The sequence below is a fragment of the Lissotriton vulgaris genome, chromosome 11 (assembly GCF_964263255.1).
Source record: "Lissotriton vulgaris chromosome 11, aLisVul1.2, whole genome shotgun sequence".
NCBI lineage: Eukaryota > Metazoa > Chordata > Amphibia > Caudata > Salamandridae > Lissotriton > Lissotriton vulgaris.
In genome coordinates this window covers 1105420974-1105434141 of record NC_141699.1, presented here as the reverse complement: position 1 = coordinate 1105434141, position 13168 = coordinate 1105420974, and positions in this window count along the sequence as shown.

Genomic DNA, 13168 nt, shown 5'->3' with positions numbered 1-13168 from the left:
TATTGTACACTTGTGTTTTTTGTATAATTTTTCACACACGTTAATACACTTATATAGGCAGTAGCTATATCAAAGAACAGAGACCCTGACGAAAGCCTGAGGCATCTCCCTCTGGGGCTGAAACATGTTGGTCTCTTCGCAGTTATTTGTTACCACTGCGACGATTTTGCCAAACTGTTCTTGTTTTTAACCAGGAAGGGGCTAACGCCCATTAAAAGTTTATTGTTAGTTCCCTATCCTATTTTAAATCACCACTCTTATTTTTCGCACTGCACATTTCCCATCGAATCTACATCATCTGAGATATCTGTGTGATTGTGGTCGCTACCCCGAACCATCCGAGAGGGTATGCACGTGGTCTCAATGATCAAGAGACACAATACCCGGTAAGGATTACCAAATGATAATATTGATCTATACAAGACTTTGATGGGAATCCAAACAACTGGGGTGACTCACAGTTTCAGGTCTTTCACATTTTGGCGATTTGGTCTGTCATTCAACTTTTGTATTCCTATAGTACTTGTCTGACATAGGAACAACATTAGCGAATCAATACCTGATTCAGCTCCTAGACCCCTAAGTTTATTGTGTATAGTTTAGTCCTTTGGGGGACATTACTTAGGCTCTGGTCTTTAAACGTCCCTCTAGCCCTACAATATTGGTTGTTTTTTCATCTGATTCTTTTCACTCAATAAATTCAAACTTAAAAAAAAAGAAATAACGCATAACTTTGACTGTGCAACACATCCTTGCTTGGATGTACATGGTGCTCCCCAACCAGGATTTAATGTACTTTGTTCAGCTGGACTAACCTTTTCCCTGTAGCCACCCCATGCGCAATCACGGTTGGCCTGAGCTTGTAACTTGGTCCCCACACACTTCTAACAGATATTTAATGTTAGCGCTTTGTGCTTTTTGGAGCAATTTTACCTTGAAACTTTAAAATTCAATATCTCCAGTTTAACTGATTGGATTTTTTTTCGTAATCGCTCTGTTTTATTTATTAAAATATGTTCCATTTTTGTAAACCTGAAGTGGCGTAAAACTGGTATTGGATCACTTTGTGTGATGTATTCACTGTTTTACTGTTTGAAGTTTGCACAAATACTTTACACATTTCCTTCAAGTTTAACCTGGCAGCTCTGTGGCAAGATACCAGAGGGCGAGCACAGATTAATTTGGGATTTGCTGGTGCCTTCCGTTGACTAGGATTGTGGTTGCTGTTTGACCAGGGCTCACACCACAGTCAACTAGTAACCCAATTTCTAACTTTGGTGATCAGCAGTGAGGATGGAACTTGTGTTTGTGCAGTCCCATACAGTTACACAAGGCCCTACACGACCAAGGCCCGAGCTACCTCAACAGCCGAGTCAACTTCTACGCTCCCAAACGCCACCTCCGATCAGCCAACCACGCCCTCGCCGCCGTCCCCCGCATCCGAAGAGCGACTACAGGAGGAAGGTCCTTCTCCTACCTGGCCGCCAAGACCTGGAACTCCCTCCCTCCCGACCTGCGCCTGACCCAAGACCACCTCTCCTTCAGGAAGAAGCTGAAGACCTGGCTGTTCGAGCAGTAGCGGCACCGCCCCCCCCCCCCCCCCCCCCCCCAGCGCCTTGAGACCCTACGGGTATGTAGCGCGCTTTATAAGTGTCACTGATTGATTGATTGATTGATTATTTGATGTACACTACCACCCCATATCAAAGGCCAATTCGAGTAATTTCCCCCTGGCTGGCTTTTTTCCTTTTTCCATATTTGCTCTCACCCTATCTAACTGTTGAATTTGTGACCTCAAATGAAAAAGATGGAGTTTGATCTGGCTAACCTAGAGAGCTGCACCCTGGCCCATCTCTAGGAGTTTCATCAGCAGAGCGGGTGGCCTGCTAAGCTGAACACTAAGAGGGCAGAGCACCAAAAGACCTTAAGGGCATAGACTGAGGCCCATCAGATCCCAACAGATGATGAGGAGGAAGAGTTGGATGAAGAGGAATTGGAGCAAGACCAACAGGAGAACATTGGAGGCAGTCTAATGAGGAGGGGTAATCTACTACCAGGACTGCAAATCCCTCTCCCTGCAGGGAGAAGTGAGTCTTCCAGGAGTTGGAGGACAGAAGGGAAGAGAGACCATTTAAGTTGGAGCTTGCTAAATTGGACAAAGAGTAATCTTTGTAAGTAAAAAGGCTAGCCATGGAGGAAAAGTGACTGGCCCATGCACCAAGTCTTAGAGATCTCAACAGTAAAGCTATGCAGGTGGAGTCCAGCGGTAATGGTGGCAGCATTCCATCAGAGTCCAATGAAGAGGTGAAAGTTTGCATACCCAAGGTCCTGGTTTCCAGTTCAGTTATGTGGTGGGAGACAACTTAGAAATGTCCCTCTCAGCTTATGAAGTGGCTTTACGAGTCTAACTAAAGAAAACAATATATTCTATGCATGGGCGTCCGTTGAAAATTTTCAGGGGGGGTGGGCATAATTTTCACGTCAATCCCTTGCCATCCTCTCACACAATGATTGTTGCATTAGTCGCATAAATATAATAAGTAGAAGGGGACCAGGAACAGAGCTAATAGCGCGCTTTTTCAAATGCGGCTCAAACTGTTTCCACGAATCCAGAATCACAACCCTCGCCTTTGCTTCTGTGGCTCGAGGGAGGGTTTCAAAAGTCAAAGTGTGTCAGTCCAGGTGCCTTCCCCTGGATTTCTGCAAACGTCAAGGAGCCGGCCCTGCGGTTTGCATCTTACCACTTGTTAACAATGTAAGGAAGTTAGGCAAACATCGAATAATTTTTGCAAGCAAATATTAAAGAAAGTCAATGATAGATTTCTCTGGGGCTGTCATGCGGCTATGGTTCTTTGATACACGGGTGTGAAATAGTGAGATGGAGAACCCGAGGGCTCCCGAGAGCAGCCCCGCACTCTCTGACTTATGTGTCTTATTCTCTCTGTTTCTCTTTGATTCATATGCACTGCTTGAATTTTTATTAAAGGGCAAGCGCAACTAGCATTGAACATGCAACAGGTCTCGCCTTTGGTTAAGTTAAAGCCATTTGCTTTGCTAATGGTATTGTATAGCAAAGCAAATGGCTTTAACTTAATAAAAGGCGAGACCTGTTGCATTTTTAATGCTTGTTTATTTATGTAAGTGATACGCCTGTCCTTGAGCAATCACCCAGAGCCATTAAAGAGGTAAGGAGCTCCAAGCCCCTCTAGTGCCCAGATAGGACCCAGCTGTAGAGGGATTAACTTCCCCTACGGAGTCCGAGCAACAACGGGTTAAATACAACCCTGCCGTGACTCAATGCCACCTCGTAGGTCCCTGCACACTTATCTGCCTATATTGTATTGTAATTGCATTTATATAGCTCTTACTACCTCTAAGGAGGCGTCAATGCGCTTATTTGTCATTTTGCTTGAGAAGGCTGTATCTACTGAACTGTGCAATTAGCATATTACATTTATATGCAAGAGGACAGGAGGGCAGGGCGGCCAAGCAGCAGCTCATCCGAGGTTAAAACAACAACAAAGTATATCTCTGGCACTGAGCCTCTTGAAGTCGGGTTCCAATTAAATGTGCAGCACTTTGGAATGGACGGACAAAAAGGAATTTGCACTTCCCATAGAAGCCCAGGTTCTGGTGTTAACCTGGGCTTCTATGGGAATTCACAAGGGCCTATTATCAAGCCCATTATCCCTACTTTAGCGGCATTTTCCTGCTGATAAAAGCGGCAATAATGTATCGCCCTTTCTTGATAATATGGCCCCTAGAGTGAAGTTAATTGGAGGTTATTTGAACCAGCGTACAGGACATGCCTCTTAGCCAATGGAATTGTTGCATTATTGGGGTTACTCTTACATACCATTGCATCATCGCGGGTTAATGCAGCAGCCACATTCATTGAAGAAAAATGCTCCAGCACCAAACAAGAGTGTAATAACAGTACATCACTTCCACCCAATCAAATCATGCACTGGCAAAGCTCCCACATGTGGGGGGAGCCAAAGCCCACTTCCTCATGATTCTCACATAACGGGTTAATAGAAATACATGTATTGGTTCTTCTGGCATGATGGTGCCTCCAGTGACGTCAGCAAAAGGCCTTGTTTCGCGGGGGTGTTGCACTTTACACGCGAGACAGGGATTGTGTGCAAGTAACCAATGTGAGCCTTTTTAATAGGGGGGGGGGGGTGTACCCCACTCACAAAACCACTTAAAAGTGCATCCTTTCTCTAACCATTATTTTCCAAGCCCCAGTCAGGAAGCCTTTTCTGGAAGGACCCAGGAATGCCAGACTTTAATGAGGAAAGAAAAATAAAGAGAAGCAGCAGAGGGAGGGCAGCCAGAATCCAGACGCTCCCGCCCGAAGGCCTGCAACTAATCTCATAACTTGTAACTAGTGTTGACCCTATTTATAGAGGGCACAGCCATCATTGTGGCCTCACGGAGTCATGAGTCACAGTGCAGCTTCCAACTGATAGAGCGAGGGGTGAACCCACTACTTTTACCGAAAATACTCACCTGGGACCATAAACACATTAATCATTTACTCTTGAGCAGGTTACCTCTACACTCTATCAACATTTTTATAAATTTTATTTATTAGGTCATATACCATAGACTTACCAATCCTTGTCACTAGTACCTAGGGACCTAAGGGATCAAAGGATGTTCGAATAATAGGTATAAGAACATTTAATTTATTCTTTACTTTCAAATAACCACAGACTCGGGAAAAGTTGAACCTTTTATCTATGTAAGTTTCACAAATGTTACAGTCCATACCCTATTGACCAAGATTCTTTCAATTATGAGAATAATAATGAGAACAATAATATGCAAAGCAGATGTAGTACTTAATTTTGGCATTGAAACAAAGGAAGGGAATAGAAAAGGAAGACATACGTTAACATACCCACATTTAACCCCTTCCGTGCTCCCGTCGGCCAACAGCCAACGCGAGCACTCCCTCCCCAGTGCTGCCGTCGGCCAATGGCTGACGAAGCTCCGCCCATCCTTTAGAATGCCCGCACCGGGGCAAAAAAAAAATGCCGCGGTTAAGGCGTTAATAGTTACCTAGAATGGAGTGAAGACCAACCCTAGCCACGGGCTGGAATAAAGGACAGAAACCCCTGAAATGCAGGTGCCAGCAAGGATAGAACAGGTGCAGACCAGAATCAGGACAGGTACGGACCAAATTGGATCAGGACAGGACCCCCTCAGGCTAGAACCGGCACCCACAGCTAAAGGGCAAATGCCTGTGTTGGACCCTCTCTGCAACTAACAGTTGAAACCCGATTGGGTCAGCAAATCTTTTGACAGGGTGCTTCACCAGCACCCCAAACTCCCAAACCCCGATTGGGTTATCGAATCTTCTGACAGAGTGCACCGCCAGCAACTCTGCTCCCGATCACCTGTAGAGTGCTCTGGGTCAGTGACAGGTGAGCTATTCGGACAAGTTGGACGAATTAACTAGCTAAGCCTACTCTAGTTATACTATTTTCTAGGGCAGTGTTCCACCCCCCAAATGTTGCAAACGTAAGGATCCCCAATTTTGATTGGACAAAAGACGAATAGAGGTCCTCACACCAAACCAGAATAAAACATTTCTCTTGAATATTGAAATTAGTGTTCCCGCCCATCAATTTATTTTCCCATGCACGTTTAATCCACCCAACAATGAATGTTCCATTAACAAATACAATGTTAACAATATTGGCTTCCTCTCTGTAGGGTCAGGAAGTGATTTTCCCAGTTGCATCTCAGTCAAGACTTTCCTTGGTATTCATTCAATGCCATGACTTGAGTGTTTCTGGATTCTGGTGCGCATGTGCAGTGTGGGTTTCAAAATGGAGTTACAGTTAGATCTCAGGCCCAAACATGAGCTAGTAGCAAAGTAGAAAAGAAACAGTTTTAGAACAAAGAATAAATGAATGCTCTGTATACCACTCATCTCTACTCTATTCCCATTAGTTTATTTTAACTATTGCATTTAGTGTTTAGGCAAAACAAACAGCTTAGGAAAAGCAGCTGTGCAAGCTTCATGCATGCTGTAACACAAAGCAGCCATCTTAGTTCTAGTGCGCAGAAGCAAAGGTTTCCCTCCAAGCAGAGAGAATACGTTATGTCACGTGAGTATGACAGACGCATGCGCAGTAGGAAATCAGCGTAGCAGCAGCCATTTTAATGCAAGCGGATTATGGTTAGTAAAAGCACATAAACAAGCTTCCTAGATGCTGATAACGTTGTCTGGCGCAATTATTAGTACACAAAACATGTTTATTATTACATTAATAGTTATTTCGAGAGGGCTGAATCTGAGCAAGTCGCTCTTCGTGCGAAATCTTGCTCCATCACAACCATTACCGAGATGTGTCTGAAGGAGGCCAGGCTGGCATATAAATAATTATGAATACCTGCATCCGGTTAATAATAATCTAGTACGGTCACAAAGCCAATCTTTTATAATGTGTGCAGTTTTACTGCCACCTAGTGGCTATTTTGTCAAGCTGCACTATTATCTGTTTTCAAGTAATTGAACACCTAGGGGCTGATTTTCAAGCCCCGTGTGCCACTTTTGCGTCACTTTTTTCATTTTAAAAATGACGCAAAAGTGGCGCAAGGGACTTGTAAATCTGCCCCTGAGTTTGTTGGTAACACCACGGAATTATACTCCGTGAGCTCTGCCCAACCCTTTGTTACTCTTTGAGATATATTATGTTACACTGTATTCATTACCTCTGGTTAAACTATGTCAACTTGTGGACATATCCAGGGCCTCATTTATGAAAAGTGGCGCATCGTTGCGTGAAAGCAGCGAAGCGTCACTTTTCACTGCACCCTCCTTGCAAAACCAATGATGCGTCATATTTACAGTATGACGCATCATGTCGCAAGTAGTTACAGATACGTCAGTATTTCTGACGTATCTGTAGGTGCAAAAATGATGCATTGTTGGAGTGTGTTACAAAATTAACGCAACTCCAGCAATGGGTCATTTACACATGGGCAAGAAGGGCAAGTTCCAAGTGAAAGGGCCAGCGTCAGTCTTACGTCTGCCATGAGACAGGCGTGAGATATTGACGCATTTGTATCCTAGAAGTGGCGCAGTGCAATCTTACAACCCTTTCTTGCGTTGGAACGCCCCCCATGCATACATTATAACTGGCGCAGGTATAATGTGGCGCAGAGGTTTACAAAGTGACGCATCTACCTAGATGCGTCACTTTGTAAATATGGTGCAACAAGGCACATTTTTTGCGCCACTGGTGCGTCACAAAAAAAGTGACACACCAGCGGCACAAATGTGACGCAAGGGGTTATAAATGAGCTCCACTATGTCTTGTAAAGCGCTCTGATACCCTCGCACATTTTCTCTTAATTCTCACATAATTGTCTAGCCGCAGCTGCACTGTCAATCCAGATGAGAAAGATAACATGTACAGAGGAGCTTAAGGCCCGCCCTCTTCCACAATTGCTGGCTTGAACTGTCAGTCACATTCTTCTCGCCCCGCAGTTGGCCTCTGTGTGAACCCACTTCAGCCATTGGCGTGTTGTCTGTCTCAGCTGCTCCCAGCTGTGACAGCCCTGCAAGGATTGGCCTTTCAGGGAGTGCGAGGGGCGGCATGGTGCTGCATGAAAACACCAGCCCTGCCTGCATCGGGGGTTAACCTATTCAGTGCCGGTACTCTTCACCCCACTGAAACGTAATGTCACAACATTCGAGCTCCTCGGTTTCTGCACTCGGCTCAAGGCACTTTCACTGCACGCCTGGAGTCAGGCGCACAAGCAGGAAGAGCGTTGCCATGGATACCGCAGTAAAGAGCACATGTAGAGATCATTGTTGTGAGAAATGCAGACATGTTTTGATGCTGGGTGTGCCCGTCATGATACAACAGTGCGTTTCAACGACTGGATCAGTGAACAGTGAAGCACTGAAAATTCAACATATTCCATGTATATGGTGGAATCAGTTCAGCACTAAGATTGCTCACTGGCTTCAGGCGCTAAAGGGCATTTCCTTCTTGCTCGTGGACTCTGGAGGTTCCAGGAAGTCCGCTCAGGGTGGGTTCATATTTGTCTGAAATGCGGATATTTCAGCCTGAGTCAGTTGTCTGCTGTGTTTTGTTCCCTTGGAAGTTTCTTTCTGTGGTACATTAAGTACTGTGAGTAAAAGCATTTATTGGTGCAGAAAGGGAGAAACAGAGAGAGGAAAGGAAAACAGATAAGAGGGCCGAAGCAGGAATGAAAGAGGGGGAGAAGAAAGCAGAGAAAGGAGACTGAGGGAGGGAAAGAGAGAGTGAAGGCAGAGAATAGGAAAAATAGGGAAACCGAGGGATAAAGGACCGAAGTAGAAGAAAAGTGGTCAGAGAGAGGCAGGTGGGAGAAGAATAGGGGGGAGACGGAAAACCAGACTGACAGCAGTGAGAGAAAGGGGAGTGCGATGGAGGATAAGAGAGGAGAGAGGAGGGAGAGAAGGTGGAAGAGTGGACAGTGATGGGAGTGAAGGAGAGGAGAGAGGAGGGAGAGAAGGAGGAAGAGTGGACAGTGACGGGAGTGAAGGAGAGGAGAGAGGAGGGAGAGAAGGAGGAAGAGTGGACAGTGATGGGAGTGAAGGAGAGGAGAGAGGAGGGAGAGAAGGAGGAAGAGTGGACAGTGACAGGAGTGAAGGAGAGGAGAGAGAGAAGGAGGATGAGAGGACAGTGACAGGAGTGAAGGAGAGGAGAGAGAGAAGGAGGATGAGTGGACAGTGACAGGAGTGCAAGAGAGGAGGGAGAGAAGGAGGATGAGAGGACAGTGACAGGAGTGAAGGAGAGGAGAGAGAGAAGGAGGATGAGTGGACAGTGACGGGAGTGCAAGAGAGGAGGGAGAGAAGGTGGTAGAGTGGACAGTGACAGGAGTGAAGGAGAGTATTGAGAGAAGGAGGATGAGTGGACAGTGACAGGAGTGAAGGAGAGGAGAGAGAGAAGGAGGATGAGTGGACAGTGACGGGAGTGCAAGAGAGGAGGGGGAGAAGGAGGAAGAGTGGACAGTGACAGGAGTGAAGGAGAGGAGAGAGAGAAGGAGGATGAGTGGACAGTGACAGGAGTGCTAGAGAGTGAAAAGAAGAGGCGAAGCGAAGCGGAGTTTTATGCACTACAAAAGCTCTGCGTAGTACGTAGTGCAGAAAGCACCACAAGCTCGGCGAACAGAGCGAAGTTCACCGACTTTTGACCACCCCCTCACTGTGGAACCAGGATCTCCATACCTCTGTGTCTCTGACACTTTTTTGACCTCTGGATAGCACCATCTCACTACCACTCAAATGCTCCCTTCTGGTACCCCAGCTTTGGTAGTGTACCAACCACGTTTCAATACTTTGAGTGACAGCAAACATCCTTCCGATGTGCTCTCCACTTACATACTGTCAGTAACCCAGCTGCCAGTGAAATCTTGGGGCCCCCCTGCTAAAATACCACCACATGCTCCTTGTTGTACCTTCTAATACCATAACCGCAGTAGGATACTATGTTGCCCCCCCCCCTGTGGCTGGTAATAGAAACTGTCACAAACCTATTTATCCCCTAGCCCCCTTGTTTGCCCTATTCTTTTGGGGGGCCCCCATAATGGGGGAGGGGAGCAATAAAACTATGGTTAGCCCCCCAAAATAATTACCCAGAAACCATGTTCTCCTGTGCCCCCTACACCCTTCATAATACACCTCAAGCCCCTCTCAATACTGCCCCCCCCCCAAAAATTGACTCCCCCAAAATCAAGGAATGTAGGGGGTGCAGCAAAAGAAAAAATGTTGGGTTCCCAACCATAAGTGGCTCTATGTAATTGAGCCATCTGTGGACTAGGGAACCACTGAACGTGTGCTCAAGTTTAGCCCTCCTCTTTCTGAGTGCTGCAGGTTCCTACTCTATCTATAAATGCCTTCTTAGTCACTGTGGGCCCACCCGTCTACCTATGCTCCCCCAACACCTCTTTTACTCCCCGCTGACCCCACTTAATCTGCCTCCGCTCCTCCTATACCCCTTCCTCGCTCTACCCTCCACCTCACTCAACACCAGTTCCCCTGTCACACTCTTTCTGCCCATTGCTCTGGCTACACCCACCACCTACCAACCACTAGTAGTCACCAGTAGGTAGTTATAGTTAGGACCTAGTTTCCATAGGAAAAGAGTTTTTTGATTTTCCAATATCTTTGGTGCTGTTTGACGAATCTTCGTGAAATGTTCTAAAAAACAGAGTTGGACCACTGAGTTTGTGTGTTTAAAGTTTTGGAGTGATTCATCAAGCAGGGGCCGAGAAAAAAGGGGGGGTCTCAAAGCACGTTTTCTCCATGTTAATTTCCATAGGAATTTATTACAGACTACAGCCTGTAATATCTACCTTTTTTATCAAATTTGGTGTAATTCTGTTCAGCAGCCTGTAAATTGGGGAATTAAGTCCCCTTCAATCCTGAGGGTCCCTGGAGGAAAACTTGCCCACCAGGTACCTCCAGTAAGCGCCACAGAGCTGCGTTGCACAGAGGAGTAAAAAGCGGCATGGCCTGGACCACCTCTCTGCAAGGCAGCCCTGTGGCGCTTACTGGAGGTACTTGGTGGGCTAGGTGGTCCCCAGGGGCCCTCAGGATTGAAGGGGAATTAATTCCCTAACTTAAAACACACCACAGGGAGTGTTTGCACATATGCCACCTCAGACCAACAAAGAAAAGCCTTGGAAAATCAATGAAAAAAACAAAAGTTAAAGGAGCATTATAGTTAGGTTCAGATCTTACTCACACGTGGTGATAGAGATGTAGAAGATACAGTTATGGTTATCTCAATTAACTGTAACTAGTAACTATAACTAGCACCCCCCCACCACGCAGATGTTTCGCATCAATAATTTCACTGCACATATTGCGGACATATTATCAATGATGTCATAGAATATGTAATGAATGTTGTAATATGTGAGGTAATTAGCAGTGCATGGCGAGGGTATCAGATATAGTTACCTTATGGTACTAGTTATTGTTACTTGAGTTAACTATACCTAAAACTGCTGAATTTCCATGGTTTTGGGTATGTAAAATTTGAACCTACCTATAACATACCTGTAACCGTTGGTTTCTTCATTGATTTTCCAAGGTTTTTTTAAATGTATTTCCTAACTATAATGTCCCAGTAACCTTTGTTTTTTCAGTGAATTTCTGTGATTTTAATGTTATTTCCTAACTATAATGTCCCAGTAACCTTTGTTTTTTCCTGAATTTCTGTGGTTTTAATGTTATTTCCTAACTATAATGTCTCAGTAACCTGGGTGTGTGAGCAGTGTTCCCAGGAATGTGCGTGTATGCGCACGCGGTTTACCTCTTGCATCCCCATCGCGCAGTGTCCTGTGTGAAGCGCGCACACAGCACATCCCTCGAGAGCCTTCCCGCCACCGGGAGTGGCAGGTAAGTTTCCCTTTTATGGGCCTGTCCACGCATTCAGCAGCAAGATTGTGGGCCATTGTGAAAATATTTGTGTTGTTAATTGCATCGCTTGACAGTGCTGCGATTAATAGGAATACTTTCACAACGCCCCAGAATCAGCCCGCAGCCACCTTCTATTAAGAAAAGACACTGGGCACGTCCAAAAGCACGACATGTAAAACACACATAATGCTTTTGGACTTGCTGCATTTCTTTTAAGGCTTGAAAAAGGACAGTGAAACTTTACGTATTGCAACAAATGTGGGACGAAGTGCTCTAAATGGTTATTACGCAGAGAATCCCATGGTTGAGGTGCTAATGATGCTGCAATAAAACGGATCTATATAAATCTTGACTTTTTCCTGGAGCCCGATCTAGGATATGTGTCTTAAATAACTAAAAATGATGAGGGCTGACGCAGGCTGAATGAACTGTGTTAGTGGAAGAAACTGTGGAAGGTGAGGAGTTTGACAGTCTGTGAAATGCTGCTGGTATGTTTACAAACATTACCAGGTACGAATCTTACCAGGCTCCTCTTTCTCCTTGCTGTAGCTGTGCCAGCCTGCGCCAATCATCCATTTTAACCAAGGCTTCATTCTTTTGCTCAACTTTTCAGTTTCCTTTCCTTATTCCTTGCAAGCCTTTCCTTATCGGTACAGCCTGGTGGACGGCCAGTTTTACTTCGTTCCCATAGTGATTTTGGGCATCTTATCAAGGAACGGCGTTAAAATTATTGCCGCTTTAGCGGCAGGAAACTGCCGCTAAAATGGCGATAATGGGCTTGATATTATGCCCTGGAGAATTCCAATAGAAGCCCATGTTAACACCAGAAAATGGACTTCTATTGGAATTCTCAAGGGCATACTTTCAAGCCCATTATCGACGCTTTAGCAGCAGTTTCCTGCCGCTAAAGCGGCGATAATTTTAACGCAGTTCCTTGATAATATGCCCCTTCCTTCTTTGTAGAATCTTGAATTAGTTTCATTCTGTGGCTCCCTCGTGCCTTTTTTATCTTATTTCTATCAGCCTGAATGTGTTTTAACCCTTTCGATGCTGATGACGAGCTCAGCTCGTCATCACCCACGGGTGTCGTGTGCTGATGACGAGCTGAGCTCGTCATGGTGCCACTAAAATGGCATTTTCCAGCACAGGGGGGGGAAAACGCCCAGCAGCCATGTGGTTAAGGGCTGTGGGTATTGTTCTCTTGCGGCAGCTGGGGGGTTCTTGGGACAGTTTTAGATTGCATTTAGTTTTATTAACAGTCAGACACCCATAGATCCTCCTACTTTATTTACCCTCACTTTGGCTATTTAAATCACATTTTAAAGACTATTTTTTTGCTAACGTCATTTTGGCAGTGTCTCCCAGAGTCCTTGAATTTACTTAAAGTGAATTTTATGTATAACTCTTTCTAGCAATTTAGACAAACAAAAGCTCATTCTATATTTCCCTGATATCAAAACTAAAGTAATCTGTAAAAAACACAGTAAGTGCAGGGGTACAATGGGGCATATTACCAAGGGGGGCGATAGGCAATTATCACCGATTTAGCGGCCGTTTTCGGCCTCTAAGCGGCGATAATTCTATCGCCCTATTAGCAAGCTGTCGCTAACTGATGTTAGCGACAGCTTGTAGGCGATAGCGAGCGTTTTGGGGCCCGCTTTGCATGTCAGCGATATTTATTGCTAATGACATGCAAAGTGGGCGTACCCAACCGGTTAGCGACTGAAA